General features: G+C 42.3%; 1 protein-coding gene across 12 annotated transcripts in view; it reads left to right on the forward strand.

Moving 5' to 3' along the window:
• foxp1b (forkhead box P1b) overlaps nucleotides 1-26,608 on the forward strand; it is a 211,767-nt gene that overhangs the window by 85,740 nt on the left and 99,419 nt on the right. For 11 of the 12 annotated variants that reach the window (XM_036983352.1, XM_036983347.1, XM_036983348.1 and 8 more), the window contains one exon: nucleotides 10,018-10,084. The gene's annotated coding sequence lies outside the window, so the exon portion shown is untranslated. Of the gene's footprint in view, nucleotides 1-1,242; nucleotides 1,393-10,017; nucleotides 10,085-26,608 lie in introns of those variants that run through there. The other variant, XM_036983349.1, reaches the window with a different exon arrangement.

Below are 26,608 nucleotides of genomic sequence, written 5' to 3' on the forward strand. Positions count from 1 at the left end.
CAGACGTCTCATTTCTGCTCTCTCCTTCTCTTTCTTTCCCTCTATCTCCCCCTCTCCCCCCCCCCCCCCTCTCTCTCTCTCTCTCTCTCTCTCTCTCTCTCTCTCTCTCTCTCTCTCTCTCCCTCCCTCCCGCTTACTCCCTCCCTAGCCCGGTGTCTGCACCCCCTCTTCCTTCATTTCTGCTTCTTCCCCTTCTACATTTGAGAGGGGCTTGCATGAAAATGACATCTTTGACTGGGCGCATCAGTATGTGTCACTCAGCATCTAAAGCTGGGCTCCAGATTTTCTTCGGGGCTCGGCTCCCATTCTCTTTGGTTCACTTGAAGTTTTAGTCATGAAGCCTGGCAGATTCAGGCAGACACTCCAGGAGTCTCGCTCCGTTGTGAGTTTCTGCATTTATATCCCGAGAGAGGGGGATAGAGAGACCGAGAGTAAGAGGGAGGAAGAGAGAGAGGGAGGGCAAGAAAGAGCAGGTCTGTAGACTGTAGGAGCTGGACATTTGCGGCTATTCTAAATCACTTTGTTTTTTTCCCCCCTGGCTCTGAAGACCTAGCCTGTATTTCCTATACATCCACTAGGATGTGTCCGTAGGGGTGCAGCAGGGAGAAAAGAGGAGGATGAATAAAAGCAGTAACAGTATGATACTTTTACTGGACATAATTGAAAGGAATATTCAAGCCCCAAAGTGACCTACCTTAACTACACTATATGGTTTTAGTTAGTGGATATATCCTTTTGAATTTTCTATAGATTATACACTATGTAACGCTTGCTTACACAAGTTAAGTGGGTAGCTGAAATGTATATTTTAAACGTTTAAGATTAGGCATTTGTTATTGATGTATTAAAAACAGACTGATAGAAACAAATTGTATTGGGAAAGAATCCTACAGCATTATACTATAGTCATGTATTTGCATGTGCCTTTGTCTTTACAATAAACTTTGAGCCCTCAGCATTAAGGACAAACTCAGTCATTTTTGTTTCTGGACTGGTAGTGTGGCCGTCCTGGAGTTTGTTAATTTGTTCGGCTTGCGGAGGACAGGTAGGGTTCTCAGCAGGCTCCTGCTCCTCTCTGCCTGGTCAATGCCAGTCCTTCATTTGCTGAGTGTTTGTGTTTATGCAAAAGGGCCTCTTCCTGCATATTTAATCTAGAGCAAGGCACTGGCTTTTGTTGTGTTTAGATCACATACCTCCAGTCCCTCTGAGCACTGCAGTCAGGACTCCCTTCAGCTCTCTCACACTACAACTACTTCTACTGCTACTAGCTACTAGTAACACTGACAGGCTTTTCTTCTGTTTGAGAAGTGGATTGTAGACGTCTTGTTAAACCTGGGGGAACCTACATTAATGTTTCATTAATGTAATGAAACTCAGGCTCACGGTTCATGGGTAAGTCAGTAAAGATTTTCATTTAGCATTTTCTCATCTTCTCTCATCTTGTATGGGTTCATGTTGGGTGTGTGTATGCGGTAAGTGTGTTCTGTAAGTGTTGTACAGAACTGTGCCGTAGGTAGAGCGATGCGTTCCCCTGAAGAGCTGAAGTTATTTTGGAGGTCCAGGGTTTTAGAATGAAGGCGACCTTCAGACAGACTTCAGGGCTGCCTGGCCGCTGGTCCACTAGTGCTTGCATAGAAGAGGCTTGCATTGTGTGATCTTCACTCCTGTTCTTTAGTTCAGTAGGGTCGAGCTGTGTGATTAGTAAAGTAGTGAATGTGCTGCTCTGACGGGTTCCTCTCACCTTCTCTTCCTCCGTCCGTCTTTGGTCCGGGGAAATGGAATCTGCGGTTATTGATATTAATAGCACACAGGATCTGTGGCGGGTGAATGGAGGAGCAGGGCACCGAGACTTGGGAGTGGAAACGTGATATCGCAGGAGAGAATTGACAGTCCTTCTGTTTGAAAGGGTGGAAAGGAATTGGCCGTAGAAATAGCATTGCATAATCTGGCTGTAGGTTAGCCCCTTTGTGCTGTCAATGTGAGTAGGGTACATATATCCGTCTACACCGTTGCATTTTTGTGTGCTCGGAGTGAGACTGAGCAACTTCATGATTCCAACTCTCTCTTTCTCCCTGTCTGCCTCTCACTGTCCCAGCTACAACTTCTCAATTGTAGGAGAAACCATATGAAAAAGTGATTTTTTTTCTGTTTGCTTCCTGGATCAGTAGATTAGAATTTGTGTAGAGCCAGAGTGAAGTAATTTGGGTATCCAGAGGAAGGGAATGCTCTATTCAAAGAGCTCTGTTAACATTTAAATAGTGTAAAGAAATGCGCTGCCTTGTTTGTTCTGGGTTAGGAGTGAAATTCCACTTCCTTGGTATTAAAGCGGCAAAGCTCTTTCTGTGTACTCTGTGTTTTGTTCTTAGCTCAGCAAAACGTGAGGGCAGGTCCAAAGAATCTCTGGGATCAGACAGGCTGACATTCAGCAGGCTGCACTGTTGCCTTTTCAGCTTACAGGAAGAAAAAAAAAACCTCTAAAAGGGCTTGAGGGAAGTTGGGTTTAATTGGTGGGTTTTGAGCTTGTTTGCATGTCAGAAAGTGCTGTTGTTTACAGTCTATGTGAGTGTGCAATATAATGCCACAATCCTTGCCAATCGCATTGAGAGAGAAAATATGCTTGATATTTTGAAGCTGTTTTATGAGACGTAGTTACGTTTTCATTGAATCAGTCTGTCTTAATAAAGCATGAAAGAAATGAAGACAAAAATACTATTCAGTCAGCCCTTTAGTGAATCACAGCTGTAAATAGCTGCATTTGTTTCAGAATGAGTCATGCCTTATATCAGGGGTTCCCAAACTTTTTCACTCAGCCCCCCCTTTTTCAGCATTGGGGAACACATGGGTTCAAGCACTGTTCATGACACAAACTGTCCACATCCCTCTTGTTGGCTGAGAGAACATTTTAAATGTTTAAGCTCATTTCATGCAATTCTACACATTTTGTCATGGAGTGCAGAGAATATTTTGCCATGTCTAATGTGTATTCATGTGATATTTGAGTGACTCAAACATTACTACAAAATCTATGGACAAAATAACGTAGCTAATAAACGTTAGCTGACAATACAGTGCATTCGGAAGGTATTCAGACCACTTGACTTTTTCCACATTTTGTTATGTTACAGCCTTATTCTAAAATGGATGACAGAAATAAAAATCCTCATCAATCTACACAATACCCCATAATAACAAAGCAAAAACAGGTTTTTAGATTTTTTTTCAAATGTATTAAACATTTTTTTTAAATACCTTATTTACATAAGTATTCAGACCCTTTGCTATGATACTCGAAATTGAACTCAGGTGCTTCCTGTTTCCATTGACCATTCTTGAGATTTGAGATTTGGAAAGACACATGCCTGTCTATGTAAGGTTCCACAGTTGACTGTGCAGCAAAAACCAAGCCATGAGGTCGAAGGAATTGTCCGTAGAGCTCAGAGTCAGGGTTTTGTCAAGGCACATGTCTGGGGAAGGGTACCAAAACATTTCTGCAGCATTGAAGTTCCCCAAAAACACAGGGGCCTCCATCATTCTTAAATGGAAGAAGTTTGGAACCACCAAGACTCTTCCTAAAGCTGGCCGCGGGGCCAAACTGAGCAATCGGTGGAAAAGAGCCTTGGTCAGGGAGGTGACCCATAACACGGCGGTCACTCTGACAGAGCTGCAGAATTCCTCTGTGGTGATGGGAGAACCTTCCAGAAGGACAACCATCTCTGCAGCACTCCACCAATCAGGCCTTTATGGTTGAGTGGCCAGACGGAGGCCCCTCTTCAGTAAAAGGCACAAGACAGCACGCTTGTAAGATGGAACTCTTTGGCCTGAATGCCAAGCATCACTTCTGGAGGAAACCTGGCACCATCCCTAGGGTGAAGCATGGTGGTGGCAACATCATGCTGTGGGATTGTTTTTCAGCGGCAGGGACTGGGAGTCTAGTCGGAATTGGGGGAAAGATGATGGAGCAAAGTACAGAGAGCCTTGATGATAACTTGCTCCAGAGCGCTTAGTACCTCAGACTGGGGACCAAGGTTCACCTTCCAACAGGACAACAACCCTAAGCACACAGACAAGACAACACAGGAGTGGCTTCGGGACAAGTCTCTGAATGTCTTTGTGGCCCAGCCAGAGCCCGACTTGAACCCGATCAAACATCTCTGGAGAGAACTGAAAATAGCTGTTCAGCGACGCTCCCCATCCAACCTGACAGCGCTTTGGAGGATAAGCAGAGGAGAATGGTGTCATGCCTGCTCCCGCTTTCCCTCCCTGGCGCTTGAGGGTGCCAGGCTGCCCAGGACTACGCACTCCTGCCACCATCATTATGCACACCTGCTCCCCTCGTCACGAGCATCAGCGATTCATTGCACTCACCTGGACTCAATCACCTGTGTTATTTCCTCCCTTATATCTGTCTGTTCCCCAGCTCTGTTCCCCGCTTCAGCATTAATTTGTCATTTTGTTACCCAGTTCTGATGCTGTTCCTGTCCTGTTCCATGTCTGTGCTGTATTAAATGTTCACTCTCTGTACCTGCTTCTCATCTCCAGCGTCGGTTCTTACAGAATGCTGAAGCCATCAAATGAAGCATTGGGGAGTGCTGGCTTTTTGGTCTTGGTGGTGACACCGATGGAACCAGGGTGGTGCCTCAGCTGGTTCATCAGGCTTCCACACCCCAGCTGGCTCGAGAGGTTTCCTTGCCCCGTTTGTCTCGGCAGGCTCTCATCCCACGTCATGCCTCAGACGGATCGTCAGGGTTTTACACCCCAGACGGATCATCAGGCTCCCACATCTCAGCCAGCTCGCCAGGCTCCCTCGTCCCAGCGGGATCATCAAGCTCCACGTCTCAACCGGATCGTCAGGCTCCTACGCCTCAGCCGCTTCGCCAGGCTTCTACACCCCAGCCGGCTTGTCCAGCGCCCATGCCTCGGCCGGCCCGTCAGGCTCGCCCAGGAGGGGGGCTTCTGTCACGCCTTCTCCCGCTTTCCCTCCCTGGCGCTCGAGGGCGCCAGGCTGCCTAGGACTACGCACTCCTGCCACCATCATTACACACACCTGCTCCCCTCGTCACACGCATCAGCGATTCATTGCACTCACCTGGACTCAATCACATGTGTTATTTCCTCCCCTGTAGCTGTCTGTTCACCGCTTCAGCATTAATTTGTCATTTTGTTACCCAGTTCTGACGCTGTTCCTGTCCTGTTCCATGTCTGTGCTGTATTAAATGTTCACTCTCTGTACCTGCTTCTCATCTCCAGCGTCGGTTCATACAAATGTGAGAAACTCTCCAAATACAGGTACCAAGCTTGTAACGTCAATCCCAAGAAGACTTGAGGCTGTAATCACCGACAAAGGTTCTTCAACAAAGTACTGAGTAAAGGGTCTGAATACTGAATGTTATTTTTCAGTTTTTTATTTGTAATAAATTTGCAAGCATTTCAAAAAAACAGTTTTGTTTTGTCATTATGGGGCATTGTGTGTAGATTGATTGGGGGGAAAAACGAATTAATCCATTTTAGAATGTGGAAAAAGTCAAGGGGTCTGAATAGTTTCAGAATGCACTGTAGCTTTCGAAGGTCTGCAATGACTGACATGACGAGAGGAAAACTGATGATGCACTACCCAATTTCGAAATGACACCTTGTGCATTTTACTATTCAGAGCACATACAGTGGCTCTTTGAGTATGCCAAAAAAATGAAAAAATTGTAGTATGCGACAACCGAGTATACTTTAAATGCCCTGATGTCATATTCATTTTGGCTTTGACAACAGCTGATCAGTTACACATGGGGATGCGCTACCGAAATCAATGAATAGCGATAAAGAATGCAATCGCACATGACGCATTCTCAGTGTGTGAAAATAGAATAAGTTATAGTATGTGAATTTTCAAAAATCGAGTTTGGTTTAAATGCCAGGATGTTATACTCATTTGAGCTTTTCATCTATTAGAATTTGATGCTCAGTTTTCCACAATGTGTTGGAAAAGGTGGGATGGCTACAAGTGACAGGCCCTAGTTCTCTTCAAGTAGCCAAACAACAAAACTAGGCTACTTGATTGGGAAGATTCCGAATAGCGAAGCTTCTGCGGTGGTGTTAAAATGTACAGTGCCTTGCGAAAGTATTCGGCCCCCTTGAACTTTGCGACCTTTTGCCACATTTCAGGCTTCAAACATAAAGATATAAAACTGTATTTTTTTGTGAAGAATCAAAGTATTAACTTTACAAAGTATTAACTTAAGGGGGCTGAATAATTTTGCACGCCCAATTTTTCAGTTTTTGATTTGTTAAAAAAGTTTGAAATATCCAATAAATGTCGTTCCACTTCATGATTGTGTCCCACTTGTTGTTGATTCTTCACAAAAAAAAATACAGTTTTATATCTTTATGTTTGAAGCCTGAAATGTGGCAAAAGGTTGCAAAGTTCAAGGGGGCCGAATACTTTCGCAAGGCACTGTAGTTTTTGTTCCCCTTAAAATGATCACGAATATTGCATCGTAGGCTACATCTTTGAAAACAGAAGTCTATTATGATTCGTTTAAGTGAATTTCTGTTTTTTAATTGAAAAGTGTTTCTTGGCCTTTTGTCAGAGCTTTTAAACTAAATAGTTGATTTCTGAATGTGTCTGCAACGGGGACTTGGGATGTGGCTGCGTTATTGATGTCATGTTAATCAGGCCTTTTGATTTGAACACATGGATTGTTTTAGTTTTGAAAGCTAGACTAACTATTTAATTTATGGATCAAGCCTTAGCAGTCATTCTGATCTCGTTCCCAATGATCAATGCTTTACTTTATTATGTTGTGGTTCTGAATTTACGATGCACCCGTCTGTCTGTCCATGGTTTTTTTGTGCAATAGCCTAGTACAAATCTAAAGGCTATGTCATTTAATTTATATATATGTCACAGTACTTTGGCTTCACTAACAAAATATGTTGAAATGGATCCAAAGGACCTGTTTCTGTCTTCAGTCCTTTTTAATTAGGGTAGATGGGCTATATGGGCTAGGGTATAGGTCGAATGTGATAGTCTGCCTATAACCAGCCTGAGTAGGCATATAACTCCATTAGGTTGAATGTGGTAGTCTACCTGTAACCAGCCTGAGTAGACCTACTTTATCAGAGTTTAGAGAAGGTAATCGAATTGGAAATAAGCTGTTATCAGGCTGGTTAATTAATGCGATGCATGTCTGTTGAATTTGGAAAGATCCACCCGCACTCGGCCAGTCAGGAGCCGCTACTGCGTTGCGGCCGTGGCATACTGCATACTTTTTACTAAACGGTATGTGCTAAATAGTATGCGACGATGAGTAAGTATGTAGTACGCTAGTATGGGTATTTGGACACAGCTAGTGACTAGCAAAATCTTCGGTACACACACCCTAAAAACAAACACTAATGTCCTGAATATAGATATCACTGACTCTGCACTGCCTATCCTGTTGGACACCCTCTTACTATCCTTCCTAAGCTCTTTATATACATCCACCACCCATTTACAGAGACCAATGTTAAACCAATCCAATGCTACGTTTTGTTTTCACATAATGGTGTTTAGTTCATGGTATGATAAATAGACCAATCTGTGTAGAATGATGCAGCTAGCGTCACTAAGTGATCGAAACATGCTGGCTAGGCTGAAAGGACAGCGAGTGAGGAAACTCTGGCATGTCCTATTGACAGACAGCCATCGAGTTGGGCATCCATTAATATGGTAATGACGTGTGAAAGTTCATTAACGACCCGCCACGGAAGTAGCCACAAAAGTAGCCACAAATATCGTATTAAGCATGCTCAGAGTAATTAATGGAATAACTTTACTTTGTGGTAAATATTCATGGCCTCTTCTTTTCTGTCAGAATGGTGTGAAGAGAGTAGAGAGCTTGTCCATTAGAAGGGCTGAAGAGCTGTCCAGAGTGGATATGGGGCCTTTTGTTCGGATTGGGTGCGTTTCAGTGGAGGGGTATTAATTCATATTTTGAACATGCGATCCTGCAACAAAGCCAGAGGCAGCATTGATAACATACCTAGAACATGAGAGCATATTATAGAGCATATTTTGAAGCAGTGACCTCTCGCTAAGGGGTTCCACTTCACAGTTCTGTCTTTGTTCACATTCAAAAACATAGTCACACCACTCAAATAGTCTGAACCAAGACAAAAAAAAAACATTCCAATGAGATGAAATACTGTGTATGTATGCATACATCACAATCAAGTACAAGAATGTCCATGTAGTTGAACATAAAGATGATGCTTATTTGTTGCTACAGCAAACTCCATTTAACACAACATATGCTGTAGGAACAGAATTGGCACATGCTTTTAAATCATAGCAGTCTTTCTGTGTCTGTATCTCTATGTCTTTCCAACAGATATGATAAGTCTTAGAACTCCCACGATGAACCCTTTTGTTGTCCTTCTGTTTCTCCTCCCCACACAACATACATGTACCGAGCTGTCCGTTCAACACTTTGGCAGCAAGCATTTTAAGATGCTCCTCCACTTTCTTTTGTCTCAGGAAGTTGTTGCGTTTTGATTCATGTTCTTAGCCGAGCCCTCTCGCTGAGCGGTAACATAACCCACCTGGGTGGGTAATCATCTCAACCAGGAGTTATTCTGTTCCCTCAAATCTCAATGGTGGAGTGTGTGATGGGCTCCACAAACCCAACTGGGCAGAGCAGCATGCGCTTGTTTATCCACACCCTCAGCTCTCGGCACCCCCACCGCTCTAAACGCTACTATTACAGCCGCGTGCAGTTTTAAATTGACACAATTATCTATTTAAGTGTTACAAGATGTGCATTATATTGCGGAGAAGGAGGGGGGGAAAAAAGCACTGACACAGTTGCTATCGGAGTTATGTTTCCTTTTTTCTCTCCAATACACATTTTCTATCATTAAAGTGATGGCACATTTATCTAAATGGATGTTATGCATTGGGTAAACTCATTTAGTTCCCTGGGCCTTTTCAGGTGATAGGGATTAATGATGTTTAGTAGTTTGAAACTGAAAATATCTGTCATTTGTCACCACTTGCCATTGATTTACGATGTCATTGATGATATGTTAATTGGAGTGTAACGAATCAGAATAGTAAGAGAGTTGTATAAGAATAGTTCATTTTTAGATAAACACGTTAGACCTGCACAAACGCCTGGCCACAGCTTTGACTGCCAAATGTGAACTTCACAAAAGAACAGTGTCAGAGAGTTGGACTTTTTTTCATATTTGGATATGCTTTAATGCTTTTATTCAAATGCTTCTGAGATATTGCCCATAGTCACTTTTCAGTTTACCATAAAAATACGATTGTATTTCTTTTTGGGGGGGGTTGAGTGCTCAGTATAGAGTGCACAGTGCATGCTGAACAGCTAGTGCGCTCCAGAATGTTCTATTATTCCAGTAAGCATATGACAGGTTGTGCTCTTCCACCAGGTGGAGTCATCTTTGACAACTGCAAGGAATATTTAACAAAAAATGGTCTTGCAAATAAATGGTTCATTTTCATTTAACAGCCTCATTATTCGCTTTATTGTCCTCCACAGCTACAGAATAGTGAACGACTGTACTTACGGTATCCACCAGATGGAAATGTACAGATGCGGTAGACGATGAGCCTAGGATAGCTACGTGTGACTTGTAGCCTTCTGTTTGATGCTGATGGTTACACATAAGGTAGACTCTATACATTTACAACCACTCTGAGAAGAGTCTGAAGATTTGTGACACCATTAAAAGGAAAGACAAACAAAAACAGCTGGATGGAAAGACAAAACATTCGACTTCTTTATAATTACCCAGGAAAAGTGTTATACCTGTTTATTGTGTAATTGTGATGAATCCTGATCATTAGCAATAGAAACAGTTGAGTGGCCTCATACAGCAAACTGTACTAATAAACATTGATTTTGTCTGTTTATCTTTCAGCCATTTTATTTGTGGGGATTGCTGATGACAAATGCAGTAGTTAGTGGCAGTGATTATTCAATAACAACCTCTAATTCCCATGTCCTCTTTCTTCAGGGCAAGGAGGCTGAAGTCACTACGCTGGAACTGAAGATTGCTTTAAACAAGCAAGTCCTTCTAGAAGGTAAACACACAATTATTCATTAGATTACAAACTCAATGTTGAGGGTGAATGTTGTATCAGATTGGCTTAATAAATAACCTGCTGCAGTCTGGTTGCCTTGTTTGTACATTTGGTGAAACAAAAACCTTGCTCTGAAGGTTCACTGTCAAACATTTGAAAATCTACACGGTGACTAAGTGTTGACATCTGTCATCACGATCATGCTACGATGTATCTATGCATGACTTATTTTAGTTGATGTTGTACAGTTTGTTATGTAAGCAGAAGATGAGGTCTGTAGTGTGTAGTAGACTTGTAGAGAGATCAGATATACGGTATATCTTAGAGTGCAAATACAGGTAGGTACATATCTGAGTCGTTCATGTTTATGGACTCACCAAAGGGCATTTGACTGAAAAGCAGTTATTGGCATGGAATTTCTATGTTTCCCCTCAGTACTGTCTCTCAGTCATGATATAGTATATCACAGTTCCTTGTGAGAAAGAGTAGATTAATACATGGTTACATATCTACTGATTATTTAGCCAGGTGACCTTGTGTACCTTTTGAAAGCTTCCCTTTCATGGATCTCTTGGTGGATCAGTGTGATGTGTGTGCTCCTCACAACCCTGTCCATATCTCAACGCGTTGTGGCCCCAGGATGTGAGCAGGGAGGCTGGAGTGATCCAGTGGGGCGAGGATGGGGGTGTTAACACATCAGGAGCTCTGGGCTTCAGAGGAGCAGCGTGTCTGTGTTCTGTCTCTCACCGCCCAACAGACAGCGATGGGTTTTACCATCCCAGCCCTTCAGCTCACAGCTAAAAGGGAGGGGCACAAACCCAGGTTTAGTCCTATAGACTGTTAACAGGGAGATGTCAGCCTACTTCCATAATATTATGTTGTGGCTAACGGCCATAGGCCAACACTACATAGAATTCAGTGGTCTTAACTGTAAGTCCCACAGTGTGTAAAGTTGTTACAATCAGCTTGAAGTCTTATTATATTTGTGGAAATTGAGAGACAACTTAATTATTTGGAAGGGAAATAGGTTCACCAACAATCGAATATGTTCTTGTGGTAAGTTCAGATGGACTCCACATGTATAGAGTCAATTTCACGCCTTAACTATTGAATTAATAATAAAACATATGATAAAACCTTTCACTACGGCTGGCAGTGACTAGCTACAGGCATGCAGTCTTGCATTTCATTCTTTTTGGCTAGCTATTCAGCCAGCCAACTAAGCTAACGTACCTCAGAATTGTCACGGGTCAATAATGAACAGATATTGGAAGCGTATCTATCTAATACATTTCATGACAAACCATGTAACTAGATAGGTAAACATATTAGTTAAATGGGTAGAAATAGAATAGAAAAAAAGCTACCCTCCCCTGTCTATCCTGCTCAGTGATTGGGTTAAGATGAACCGTCACTCCAAAACTGGTGGACCAATGGAGACGCATTATCTACACCTCCCTCTAAACCCCACCTTCACAATTTTTTGGGTGCCAAAAGCGTAAGCAAAGAAACAGAAGACGAAAGCAAAGATCAGAGTAACCTAACCAAAATGTAGTAACTGCAGGCAAGAGCGTAGGCTAAATGGATTCGATAGGGTTGGTTGTTGGAAAAGTTTTGCTCACACTTTTAAATTTTTTTTTTGCTTTTGATATCATTCTTTATATTTACAATTCAAAAATGTAGGCTTTCAATTATTTTGTTTGATCTCAACATCTATTATTTCACGTTTCCACGAAAATATCATTTTTACATTTTTCATATTTACGATTTATTTGACTTTGAATTCAATTCTAAAGGCATGAAATTGACCCCATACACATGACATAACTCTTTAATTGTAATATTTAAATAAGGTTGTGCGTTTCTCACGGTCAGAGGAGGAAGTGAGTGTTGTGTTTGCCATGCCTCCTCCCAGAGGAAACTGGTGGGAGGAGCTATAGGAAGACAGGCTCACTGAAAGACTGGAATTGAATTAATGGAACAGTATCAAACACATCAAACATTTGGAAACCACATGTTTGACTCCATTGATTCCACTCCAGCCATTGCAATGAGCCCGTCCTCCTATATCTCCTCCCACCAGCCTCCTCTGCTATCACCCCAGTGTGCTAAACAGCCATATACCCCTATTTGATCGAGTTCAGCCAATCACTTCTCCATTTGGAAAGAGATCCTCGGACCAAAGGGGTATTTATCTTGACTGCATTCTCTGCTCAGTGTTCTGAAGCAGGTCCTCTCCAGGCCCACAGCACAACTGCTTTCTCCAGATGTAAGATCAGGACTGAAATCTTTCAAATGATTTAGTAATTCATGTTAATGTGCCAAAACCAGACTAATTATTGACACAACTTTCCAATGCGATTTTGTGGCAGTTTATAGGATTAACATGCTTCAGTCTTTAAAGCCATTTTTAAGTGCAATGTAAACGGAAAAGATACTCTTATTATTTTGGGATTGAGAAACGGTGTGTGTGCGTGTGTGTGTGTGTTTGTCAGTGCTCATGTATGTAGGTCTGCACATGCTTGTCATTTCTTTATTCGTTTAAGGATTAGGAATCAAAAGCAGTCTGACAAAGGCGTTGATAACAGTAAGGATGACTCTTGACCAGATAGTTCAGTTATCACTATGCCTAATGGTGTTCAGGTTCAGAGCATGCGGGTCTTATTTTCTCTGCCTATTTCCACGTGTTGGTGGTGCTGAAGTCAACAGACGATGATGCTCTATTAGAAGATGAAGTTCTCCCTCAGAAGATCTGTGTATGTTTCTGTTTCGCTGCCTTTTTGAAATGTTTTTGTTTCTGTTTGAGCTTCATCTGAAGAACATGTCATTACAAACAGTTGGCTGCTTACATTACCCGCCACGCTGCTGTGGTTCTGAACGCTTCTGAAGATCAAGTTACTTTTCTAATCTGCTGCTTTTTATAGGAGTATTATAAGGAGAAAATAAGACAATTCACGAGTCCTACCAAAGAAAGGTCGCACGTGGAATGTTGCATGTTGGGAAGAAGACAGCTCATGTAGTAGTTCTCTTGACTGTATGCATAAAAAGTCATTTAATTTCTTTATATCAGCATCAAGCTGAAAAAATGGCCATGTATTACAGGGTTGGCAAGCTTCTAATTCTGTGGCATTTACAGCTGGCTGTGTTTCCATGCATTTATAACACTTTGATTCTTAAGAGTTCCTTTAATCGCTTTTGCCCTGCTCCGAACATAATAAACAACTTGCTGTTGCTAAAGTGCCACATGGGGGAGATTGCTAACAAGAACGTTAAACGTTTCTGCCACAAGCAGTTTTGTCACTGTGTTTTTCATGCTCTCTAACTACAGTAATCTACTCTCTCAGTGCGTGGCTGCAGTACGGTGGTTAAAAACGCCGACAGGCAAAATAGCTGCGAGGCTTCTCTAGTCGACTGTCTAGCTGTATGAAAGTGAATTGTTGTCATTGATGGGTCGAAAAAACATTACAATGGAGACCAACATAAAAAAGCAACACTGGGTTTTTATTTTGACCTGTGTATCTAGATGACAGGATATCCCAGAGCCTACTAAACACCCACCTGCCCTCTGTCTTCTCTCTATCCCCAGTCACAGCACAGCAGCTCTTATCAGAATGGACTCTGGGAGATATCCGAGCTCATTTTCGTCCGGCTAAACGGGTTGCACTGGTAAATGTATGCTGTATTCAGAATACAGCATGTCACAGTGAATAGAGCCGTATTATGTTCTCTTGCGTCTCCTGCACTTATACTTCTTGTAAAGTAGAAAGAATTGTACTGATCGTGTTATCTTAGATGTGTTATCTTGAAGCTACTTAAAATAAATACCTTTTTAGGGGGAAATGTTTGGCTAGTTTCAATCTATTTTTCTATCAGCAGCACACAGACATACTTGTTTCTTTTTGTGGTTTGGGACATATTGATGTATAAAATCGTCTCTTTCTGGGAGATTGAAGACCTTTTATGATGTCAGGCTGCTATCAGGTGCAGACGTGTAACGTGACAGAGTCAGAGTCCCCGTGTGAGATTAACTGCGGCGACAGTAGTAAGCAAATTCCACCCGCAGATGAGTCTTTTTACAGGGAAACGAAAAGAAAATCACAAAAGTGAGTGTAAAATCTCCAAAATATTTTGGCCTGCTCCTACCACCTCGAAAAATGTGAAATTGAAATGAATCAGTTTGATTGATTTTAAGTCTTAAATGTTCAGACAAATTATTACCTATAGGCCTCCCGGGTGGCGCAGTGGTTAAGGGCGCTGTACTGCAGCGCCAGCTGTGCCATCAGAGTCCCTGGGTTCGCGCCCAGGCTCTGTCGTAACCGGCCGCGACCGGGAGGTCCATGGGGCGACGCACAATTGGCCTAGCGTCGTCCGGGTTAGGGAGGGATTGGTCGGTAGGGATCTCCTTGTCTCATCGCGCACCAGCGACTCCTGTGGCGGGCCGGGCGCAGTGCGCGCTAGCCAAGGTTGCCAGGGGCACGGTGTAGCCTTCGACACATTGGTGCGGCTGGCTTCCGGGTTGGATGCGCGCTGTGTTAAGAAGCAGTACGGCTGGTTGGGTTGTGAATCGGAGGACGCATGACATTCAGCCTTCGTCTCTCCCGAGCCCGTACGGGAGTTGTAGCAATGAGACAAGATACTACAACAATTGGATACCACGAAAAAGGGGTAAAATTAAAAAATATATAATAATTATTACCTATAACTTTTTGAGAGGAAATGGTGATATAGATGCAGCCGTTGAGAGGTCTGATTAAAGCAGCTACTTTTTCCCAGTTATATCGAATTCATATTTTCTGACTTGTTCTACGCATACTATGGAGAATTTTGGGAGCTATTTGGGAGCTATTTCTGGGCTTTGCAGTTAGGCTTAGTTTTATGGGAACGGAGTGCAGAGAAAATAATAACTCTGGAGCGAAGAAAATTTCAAAAAGTGCCTATGTTGAGTTGATCATCTTGGTTCTTATTTGGACATTTTTGACATTGCTGAATTCACTTCATGGTCAATATCACTTTGGCAGTCCTTCGGGCTCTCCATTTATTTGAGAAAACAAATCCCTTTTACGGATAAAGCACCTGGTGTGGCTACTTAATGGAATGGCTTTAGAGTTATGTAAATAAACAGCTTGCATTTTCGGTGTGAGATTAAGAGGACTGGGAAGGCTGCTAGAGAGCGTGAGTATGGAGGGAGAGATAACTAAACAAATAAAGTTGACACATGGAATACGTTTTTTTTGGGGGGGGGGGGGGCACTCAATGTATGGCGTTCTAGTTAGATGTTACCTTTTGGTTGCTAGGGCTTGGTGAACTGTTAGGTTGTCTAGACTCTTTCAACAGCCGCAATGTCTTAGAAAGGCCCATGAGTCTGAGACGCAAGACTTGGGTCGGCTGGGTTTGGGTATTGGTTACAACCAATGAGTTGTATTAAGGGGAGTTAGATTTGTACAGTTTAACACTAGAGTAACTTGGCCCCTGTTGAGGTAGCAGTGGGTAACCATTAATGGATTGAGGATGTAGCCATGTCTTCTGTTTAACCTTGAGAAGATAACCAGAACCATGACAGGGAGTGAAAGGAGAGGAGAACAAGTGACCACTGAAACAAAGTAGTTTATTACATTCAAATAGCTCCTCATGCTGTTTAGATTAGTGAGAAATGGAACCCTCTGACCCAAACATATCAAATAATATCCTTTTTAGTTTATTCAGCTGCAAGTTTGCCAAACTGCTCTAATTCACGTCATACATCGTTGCCAATTAAGTTCTCCTCTTGTTCCACTTGTTGGATTGGCAAATAAATTAGAATGTTAAAATATTTAAAATGTTGAATTAAAATTAGACAGTTAAACGACGCACACGAAGCGGAACACTTTTTTGAGAGGGAGTGGAAAGCTTTTTCATTCAAAATGGGAGTTTATTTAATGCAATTTTTAAACAAATATTTATTTACTGGGCTTTTGCACCGGTTTCAGTCTTGGCTCTTATATTGTTTTCATAGACAAAGTCTCCCTGGCCTAGGAGAAAAAAGTACAGGGCGGTACAGAGCCCTGAAAACAGGACTGACAAACACCATTAGCTGAAAAATTTCCATCTCATTGCAACTATGTTTTTGTTGACTTTACCGTACACGTCCTAATATGGTTACCTCCCTGTTAAAGCAGCCCAGCGCAGAGCCGAGGGGCCCTCGCAGGGAGACGCTTTTAACTGCCACTTAGACAATAAGAAACAAATGTCACAGCGCGGCAAAAAGGCCCAGCTTTCACAGCCTTACAATACTCAACCTTCCATGGTGCTTGGCTCAGGCTGCTGTGTGATATTTATCCACTCTCCCATGTTACCTGTTGCTGTGCCCTCTCACTATATCCCCGCCAGCCAGCCTGCCTCCCCTACTCTCTCTATCTCTTTATCTCTCTCTCTCTCTCTTTATCTCTCTCTCTCTCTCTTTATCTCTCTCTCTCTCTCTTTATCTCTCTCTCTCTCTCTCTCTCTCTCTCTCGCTCTCTCTCTCTGTCTATCTCTTTATGTCTCTCTCCATCTTTCTATCCCTCTCTGTCACTGTCTCTGTGTTAGCTGTTGACTGATCTGTCTCTGTTTGCCTTGTTTAGTTATTTATCAGGGGGAATAAGATTGATGTGTTTAGAGTGGCTGTTGTCTCTGCCGCAGAGCAGAGGCCAGTTCAGCTGCAGGTCATGCCCTGCCCAGGCCCCGGCCCCTATCTGATCTGCTCCCTCAGCCCGGGTGTTTGAGCTGGAGGCAGCATCTTACTGACACCAGAGGCCTTCTTATTCTCCACTCTGATGAGATCCCCTCAGTCCACATATGGTTTGAGTCCTGAGGTACAACAACAAATCTTTATTCTTTTTTAGAGTGTTTTTCTCGTCTATAGACTGAAGATAGATAGTCTTGGCTGTGAGCTGCTGTGGTGAATGTATCGAACTGTCAATGGTTCTGTCACAATAGGCTTTGACTGATACCTGTCGCTCAGCTCCCCTAGAGGACATTGAGAATCCTTTCATTCATTTTATATGTAACATCGCTCTACTCAGTCTTCCCAGACCTGTACCCTGTAGGTAGTATTACCATATTCCATTGGTGGATTAGGTGGTAGGTTAAACTAGCCTATGATTTCAGATGCATTTCTTTCTTTTCCCTTGTTGGTTAAAGATGTTGGCAGCCTCACCTCAATCCTAAAATCCTCACGTTTATGATATTTGCCCAGCATGATCTGTGCCCATGGATGAATGGGAAGATGGGACATGTGGAATGTTGAAGGTCAGTGTCCATGATTCACACAGGGATAGAGCGTAAGAATCCTTGTGAAAATACTTGGGCCGGGATCAAACAGATGTTATGTGATATATTCTTAACATTGACCTTTAAATGCATTTCTCTCTTTTTAGTAGCTTGTTCCATATGTTTAGGAAGACCAAAGTGGAGTGAGCCTTTACATATACATATACATATACATGTAATTCAAATGGCAAGTAATTTTAATTTTTTTAATGTGTCTACATTTTGGGGGTTTGTAAGTGGCAAAGTAATAGGTTTCAGAATCATTACATAACTTGTTTGAAAGTTGCTATGTCTGCTCATGTGTTTAAACACAGTTTTCTAAATGAAATGAAAAAATGTAAACCATAACCACCTGGTCTCAATTATTAAGGTAGTGGGTTGTAACGTGAGTTTACCATCAATGTCCTGGTAACTAGCTGTGTTTCTACCTCACAGCATGTGAGCGAGGCGGCAGGTAGCCTAGTGGTTAGAGCATTGGGCCAGTAACCGAAAGGTTGCTGGATCGAATCCCTGGGCTGACGAGGGAAAAATCTGTCGTTCTGCCCCTGAACAAGGCAGTTAACCCACTGTTCCCCGGTAGGCCATCATTGTAAATAAGAAGTTGTTCTTAACTGACTTGCCTAGTTAAATAAAGGTTACATGTTCAGTGTTAATAATAGAGCCATTGGCCGTTTTCAAGGGATTGGTGATCAGTGGGAGATCAGAGCCGTATGAGAGAGGCTTGGTGTGTGTAATACCCAGTGAATAGGCTGTTATCAATAAAACGTCACAATACGTTGCAGAGCGTTCAATTTGACTGCTGGGGCCAAGGAGACCCCCAGCTCCGCTATAACCATTGGCCGTTTTCAAAGGATTGTTAAATAAATGTACAACTATTTGGTTTCAATATTACCTCCTGAACTACTACAGTTCAGATTATTCCACATTTAGCTCTATCATCAGTTATACAGCATGTAACTGCTTGCTTTTCATGATCAGTAAACATCAATTGATCACGTATTTTCAGATATGTGAGGACAGGTGGCCTATTCATTTGGCATGTAGCTAGCTTGCTTGCTCATGTGTCATTTGGCTTGCTTCATCAGAGATTAGGCTTTTGGAAAGAGCTTGACATCGGCAAGGCCTCGGTCCTGGTAAAGTAGTCAGTGTGACAACTGTCATCACCGCTATAGATGGCAAGCAAATATAGCCACCCAAGTATATTCCCTGAAAGTTTGTATCTAGCTATATTGACATGATCTGTTGTTAGCTACTGTAGCTAGCCAATTTGATGTGGTCCATTAATCAATGTAGCCATTATGTCTGTCAGCAGTGATCGTGATAAACACTCTTAAAAACAGTGTTGAAAAGGGGATAATGTTGAAATGGGGATAACGTTGGCTAAATTCGCTAGGTAAGCCTACGTTGGTTGGAGAGAAAAAAGTACATTAGGTCTACTTACCACTGTTTAGCCAACTGTATAAAGTCTCTCCCGGTAGCTTGCAACGTATACATTATCTGCTAACCGTTGGCTACATCGACAAATGTGTCCTTCTGCTGCTTGAATGGCAGATTCCACAAAGGATGGGAAATGAACCTAAACCACTCATACTTGTCTGGTATCGTTCACTTTTATTTTATAACACTCAGATATCCAATTAATAGTAGCCACTATTCAGAGATATCGTGAGGCTACCCTACGTATCTGAAATGACGTGATCAACTGATGTTTTCTGATCATGAAAAGCGCGCAGTTACTTGCTGTATAACTCGGATGATAGAGATACATGTGTGCAGTTGTTTTGCATTGAATCTGACATGCTCTTCAAGTGGGGATGATATTACAACCAAATATTTAACATTTATTTAGCAATTGCTTCGAAACGGCTAAAGGTTGTCAATGGTTTTAGCAGTGCTGTGTGTCTCCTTTGCCCCCCAGCAGGCAAATCCCCATCAGGTTGTCGTTTTATTATGAATTATTTCAAGCCTAGTTAAAAATGTACTTTGTTGTTGATGTCATTTTGGTTTTTAAGTTTGGTATTTGAAGTATTCTGCGTAACAATATTTTTTCAAAATGTTTGTTTATAAAACATTTGTGTTTCTAGTTTTCTAAAAACATTTGGTGGGGGGAAATAAAGCCTGCCCTATCTGATGCTAATGAACTTTGTGAGGAGGTTGTTTGCTGACTTCAAGGTCAGTTTCTGAGAATGGCTGCACGTTTTGTTGTAAACACATTTACAGCCAAAGATGTGTAAACATTGTATACAGGTGGAGAGGCAATACTGGTAGATTTTTTTCTTCCGTAATGACTTTCCCCCCCTGATGTGTGCTAAAAGGCAGCATGTGTGTTTGTGTTAACTTGTATTTGTGTTACAGTGAGTGCACTAGCAAAAAAAAAATGTACCACAAAGCGTAATGATGTGCCTGCTCAGAGAGAGAGAGAGAGAGAGAGAGAGAGAGAGAGAGAGAGAGAGAGAGAGAGAGAGAGAGAGAGAGAGAGAGAGAGAGAGAGAGAGAGAGAGAGAGAGAGAGAGAGAGAGAGAGAGAGAGAGAGAGAGAGAGAGAGAGAGAGAGAGAGAGAGAGAGAGAGAGAGAGAGAGAGAGAGAGAGAGAGAGAGAGAGAGAGAGAGAGAGAGAGAGAGAGAGAGAGAGAGAGAGAGAGAGAGAGAGAGTGAGTGAGTTGGGGTATTAAATATGAATTAATGGAATGTTGCTCAGGCACATCTTTGGGTGTAGTGTTGAAATATTAAATGTATGTTGCCGACGACCCACTGTGAAGGTGCATTTGGACTTAGTATCCTTTAATTAGAAGTGAGATATTAGCATTTCATAGGGCTTTACGCTGGGCGAGGGAATGGCCGGCACGGCCGCCGAGCCTTCATTAGCCAGCCTCTCTGCATGTGATGAGCGGCGTCATTAGCTGATGGAGTGGATTTGCCCTAGCTGTACCTTGAAAGGCACATCATTTACATACGTTCAAGGAATAAGGCCTTTAATGGATTCCTCAATGAATAAAATAAAAATGCCACTTCTTAAAATGTTCAAGAATCAGTTTCTGATAGTGTACATCAGTAGCCAGCTACTTCTTTTGTTGGATGGATGGAGTAAGGCAAAAGGGGACAAAAGAGGGAAGAAATACTGGCAAAGAGAGCTGAGATTGACTTATGTTTGAAACTTAAGGCATCGGAATTCACTTTGCGAGTCGTGTAGTGTGTCATAAATTCTGAATTAAATCAATAATGTGGGGACGTGAAAGTATAAAATCTTTGGATCAAACAGGAGAAATATGACATGCAGACTGCCTTTTGCCTCCAGACATGGGCACATAAATAAGATGTGCATGATTTGTCAGAGGAAGTGCTAGGCGTCACTCAGTGGGGGCTGGGCTGGGAGATTGAGGTGTTAATATCACCATGTTTATCAGAGGGAAAGCAGGAGAGACAATGGTTAAACTTGTGTGTGTGTGCGTGCGTGTGTATCACACACACACACACACACACACACACACACACACACACACACACAGTGATAGTGAAGACCATTCTCTGAATCAGCCGTGGAGTGATCAATAAAATACTAATGAGCTCCTGAAGTGGCAAGTGTGGGAAATTGCATCTTTGATCACACAGGGTTTGGGAAATGTAACCTGAGTGTGGAGCCAACCAGGTAAGAACTCCCAGTGCCACCCCTCCACATCACTCCCACCCGCCCCTGCACTCCCTGCCCGACACACAGACCTGTCGGCTGGGAAGGATCTTCCTCATCTTCTCCAAAACACATATTTATTTTGGATGTTTTCATTGAGAGTCTACACGGTGATTACAGCTGTTCATTAACAAAATTGGGTATTTGTTTTAAACTTTAACCAATCACTTTGATATGCTAATTACGGTGTAATTTCATTTGAGCCCCGTAATGATGATGCTGTTATTAAGGACATAAATGATGCAGTTAAGCTGAGAGTAATCTCATTTGCATACTGTTCATGCCAGTAAATTAAGCCCTTTCCTGCACTGCTTCAGGTTTAATTTTCCACTCCTTTTCACACAGCAGCAGCAGTATCTCTCAGCCCCGTGCCTAATATGCAGGCCAGCCTTTTTGATGTGGAGGGAGAGAGAGACACTTCCTCACACTAAATCTAGTCACAATATGTAACACATAACAGAACTCATTACTGTGTGTCTTTAATAAATTGGGATTAATAAGACAAGGTACTTTTTACTCTTTATAGTCATACACAAATACACTGCTCAAAAAAGTAAAGGGAACACTTAAACAACACAATGTAACTCCAAGTCAATCACACTTCTGTGAAATCAAACTGTCCACTTAGGAAGCAACACTGATTGACAATAAATTTCACATGCTGTTGTGCAAATGGAATAGACAACAGGTGGAAATTATAGGCAATTAGCAAGACACCCCCAATAAAGGAGTGGTTCTGCAGGTGGTAACCACAGACCACTTCTCAGTTCCTATGCTTCCTGGCTGATGTTTTGGTCACTTTTGAATGCTGGCGGGTGCTTTCACTCTAGTGGTAGCATGAGACGGAGTCTACAACCCACACAAGTGGCTCAGGTAGTGCAGCTCATCCAGGATGGCACATCAATGCGAGCTGTGGCAAGAAGGTTTGCTGTGTCTGTCAGCGTAGTGTCCAGAGCATGGAGGCGCTACCAGGAGACAGGCCAGTACATCAGGAGACGTGGAGGAGGCTGTAGGAGGGCAACAACCCAGCAGCAGGACCGCTACCTCCGCCTTTGTGCAAGGAGGAGCAGGAGGAGCACTGCCAGAGCAAGATGACCTCCAGCAGGCCACAAAGGTGCATGTGTCTGCTCAAACGGTCAGAAACAGACTCCATGAGGGTGGTATGAGGGCCCGACGTCCACAGGTGGGGGAAAAAAAGTATTTAACAAGAATATTTCATTCATTCAGATCTAGGATATGTTATTTTAGTGTTCCCTTTATTTTTTTGAGCAGTGTATATCTGTGCCCCTTGTACCCCATGTTCATGTTTTTGGCATGTTTCATCCCCCACCCGAAAAACATTACAACCATTACAACCTGTAAAGCTATAATGATGTCCCGAGAATCAGCTGAGCCTTCAGTCTTAATGGTTGGCTTTCCAGTTACATGTTGATCATACAGTAGATCTCTTCAAAGGGTTGATTGTATCTTGATATTCTTCCTTTGAAAGAAGATGAATGAAAAGATGATTTTTATGTCCATGTTTTTTTTCCTTCTCCAAATGACCCTTTATCATTAGATAATGATATAATGCATTCATGGAAAATGGTGACAGGTGTGTGCATACATGTTGTTCATGTCCACAAACAAGTGGCACACAATTCTTTCTCTGAAGGGAAATGACCTGAAACGACCGTATTATTCTTAAAGGGATCAATGGAAAGAGTGTTCACAGAATCACAACATAGGTAATTGTTGAAGGCGGTTTGGTTCCTTCATTAGAGAAGCAGTAGCTCATGGTCTCTCATTGTGTATTGTTTGCTCTGTGAGGGTAAACATGTTTGTCACACAGAGGTGTATTTATGCTGATCAAACAGTTCAGCCAGGGGATTGCCAATGCCAAGGTCTTTTGGCTCCTTTCAGAGATGAACGCCCGTGCTGCACAAACCTCCCTTACGATTCGAAAACGTACCCTTTTGTCTTTCCCTGAAAGCATCACGTCCAGCTCCAACACGGCATCTCCTTTGTATTTTGAAGGCGGGGGGGGGAACGCATTTTATGGAGTTAACACTGACAATAGAATTGCCCTTCAGCAAGAATGCTTTTCCGTTTTGTACCATAAAGAATATTATTTTTCTGCCAGCCAATTTTCTCTGTTAGTCTCTAATTGGCTACATAAATCTCTGGCGTTGAGGGTGAAGAATGTTGCGGTGTCACAGAGTGTAATCTTCACCCTTATTTACCAATTCATTAAGATTCATTGATGCAGGATCGGCGAGAGGAAATGACAGCATAAATCAGACCTCCAACATAATGACCCTAATCAGTTGGGAATTGCAGAAAATGTCATCATGAACTATGTCCTTGTATTAGTGCCACTGTACATTGTCATTGCGCTGCTTTATGAGTGGGACGCATCCTCCTGACATCGGGCTGTATTTAACCAAAAAGAGTTGTTAAAAACTGATTCCATTAAAGCGCTGAGATTCATACAAGGTCTTTCAGTATTTAGCCCGGTGCCCTTTACCTTCAATTTAACTGCTTAACGGAAGGCACGTACCCCTCCTTTTTAACCCACCGTGTCCTCTCTCTGGAAAGCTAGAGCTTATAAAATAATGACACAACCCAGCACGGTAACGTCTAGGAGACACAGCACCTGAGGATGCAGTGGGAGGGGTCAGGAGTCTGACCACTCCCATGCCAGAAGCAATGAATGGGGTGCCAACATGTATTTGGTCCTTTGTCCTGATTGGTTAATGGCCACCCATTACTTATCCAATCAGTTGAAAGAAGCCATTAACGAATGTGCTTGAGGTGGATATTGTTTAGTTACTGTCAAGATAACACTGCTTTTTCTGCAGTTTTCCACACAATTGCATTGATTTGAACTTGAGTAGAATGACGTCCTCATCTCATAGAATTTAGTAGCAGCATCTTGGCTCATTGGAGGCCATTGAGATTCATTATTTGTAATATGTTCTCTTTCTGTCTAAACTTGTGGTTAGCACTCTGGGCCTAAATGATCGCTTGACTGCAATTAAACTGGTCCCACACATTACTTTCTGTATAATCCTCCAACTCAAGCACTTTCAGAATGGAATTGTATTGATTCTGTTATGTGTTTATTAGAATACCTCACACACGTTGGGCAATAGTTAAATATTAAGTTTCTCTCATCACGCGAGATAACTATTGAAGCCAAATGCCCATTGCATTTCCTTGCCATTATTTGTGTATAAAGGTTAATGATTGTGGCTGGCAATCAAAAGCTGAACTTTATCTCTGTGTAACTAACTCCAAACAAAGGAACTGGGTGATAAGCACCTGTACTGCACTGTACTCAGCAGTGACACATTTTACACCGTTTGAGTATTGAACACAGCTCAGTGTATGTGGTAAGACTAATGTAGCAGGGGGGAGACTGAACTCTTGTATTTACTGCTGTTGATGATAACGATGCTATTGAATAGTGGGGTAATAGACAGTGTCTGTACCTAACGCTGCCAGGAACCTTTTCCAACAATGATATAACTGTAGAAAGTTGCAAAGACTCAGAGTTGTCAATGCACATCAGCAAGTGGGTAAGTTTACCCCCCCCCCCCCCACCCCCCCCCAAGACAGTGTTTCTAATAATATGGCCCTCATATGGTTTAGGAACAGAGCATTAATTAGATAAGTTCATAGGCTAAACTTCCTTTCCCTAGGAAAATGCATCTGACACATTTCCTCCTTGCAAGTCCACATTTCCACCCCCTTGGGAATGGGCCTTGCATGAATTCTAGTAAAAATGATTAAAAATATATGACACACTTTTTAAGTAATGTTAAAACAATAAGCGTTTTTACAGGTCCCATAGGATGCGGAGAGATTGAAGTCTGTGTTTTTCTTTCGGCGTGTGTGTTTGACAGTTCTAATTGGTAAGATGAGCTTGAGGGCAGCGAGGCCTGCTTTTCCCACGCATTGGGTCTGGTCAGGAAAGAGGCCCACGTCTCTCGATGTCTGTCCTCTCGCTGCAGTGTTAATCGGTGTGAGCCTCGTGTGAGTGAGATTATCAAAGTCAAATGAAGGAGAGTCGTTGAGGAATGTGTGGTAAACCACTCCTAAAAGCAGTTCACATCACACCAGTACTTTTCCATTCATGTACTACCGTTTTGAAAGTCGTTTCTGTTTACTTAATCTCAATTGGCCGTTGTGTACTAAAAATACTGTGCCCTGCCTTACTTTTGCACATTCCGTCATTGTCTCTGCTTAGCAGGCCTGTACGTTTTGGTGTATATGGGAAGGCTTCATGCCAAGGAGACAAACTGTTTGGTGTATTTTCTGAAATGATGTATCTACTTAGCCTCCCTACTGGAGAGTGTGCCTTCTGCTCCCATCCTTGTTGTTCATTTATCTGAGCTTGTAATGTGGTAATAGGTTCATATTCATATGAATCATCATCCTCAGTATCAGTGGATGTCAAGCCCATTTCTCTGTATAAAGTGTAGTAATACATTTGAATCAGAATTTTACGCTTGAGGATCCCATTATATTCTTCACAATGTGTCATAAATATGTGTTTGGGCTCTTCCCTTTGCCCTCGCTATATGGGGGTAAATGGGTTTGGGGCATAACTGAAATGAGAATGAAGGTTGTTTGGGAGGTGAGATGAGACAGGAAACTAAACACTCAGGGGTAGCTAGGCCTCACTGACTGGATTCACATGAGCAGATGGCAACTTGTATGCATGAAACATTCATGAACAAGGTGACGTGCAGCTTGAAATTGCCCGCACCAATTTCTCTTTTGTGCTTGTTGTAATCGTTACCTGTTTCTGAATAGTTTATTATTTGCTCTAACATGAATGGCGTAACACAGATCTCACACTGTGTGTGTTTGACTCAAAGTCAAACCAATATTCTTTTATTTGAAAGAAATCGATTCAGTATTCATTGTATAACTACAGTATTCATTCCAGTATTATATGGGTAAATTATGGGGCACCTGCAGTTAAATTTGTCGGATGAAAACAACATTGCTTGTTTTTCCGTCGACCTGTCTTGTTGTTATTGGGAACAGCTTCTGGGTTCCTCAGACATCCTTTGTTGTTTCCAAACCCTATTTACTGAATAATTAAAGCAGGTAAATGTTTAACATGTTTTACAAGTTTCTTGCTGTGGTGTCGTTGAAGACACTCTGTGTTGGGTCTGTAGTGAAAGTGTCTCTACTGCCGTGTTTTCCCTCAATCCTGATGCCTCGATCAGACCGACAGCTTCGTCTCAGAGCATTTTGTATTATTCTCTAAATAAATCTGACACTCCATTTAGTATGATATGTTACGTTTCATATGGTATGTATTCATTTGCGGATGTCCATCACCCATTTTGTATGTAATGAATTACAATTTGTATTATATGTTACAAATTTGCAAAAACGTAGAATATGTTACGCATTTGCTAAGTTTATGATATGTTACGAATTCTAGCTAGGTGCCAATGTTAGCTAGCTGGCTAACGTTAGTTAGGCTAGGGGTTAGAGGTTTGGGTTAAGATTAGGTTTAAGTTTAGGAGTTAGGTTAAAAGGGTTAAGGTTAGG

The sequence above is a fragment of the Oncorhynchus mykiss genome, chromosome 7, assembly GCF_013265735.2.
Source record: "Oncorhynchus mykiss isolate Arlee chromosome 7, USDA_OmykA_1.1, whole genome shotgun sequence".
NCBI lineage: Eukaryota > Metazoa > Chordata > Actinopteri > Salmoniformes > Salmonidae > Oncorhynchus > Oncorhynchus mykiss.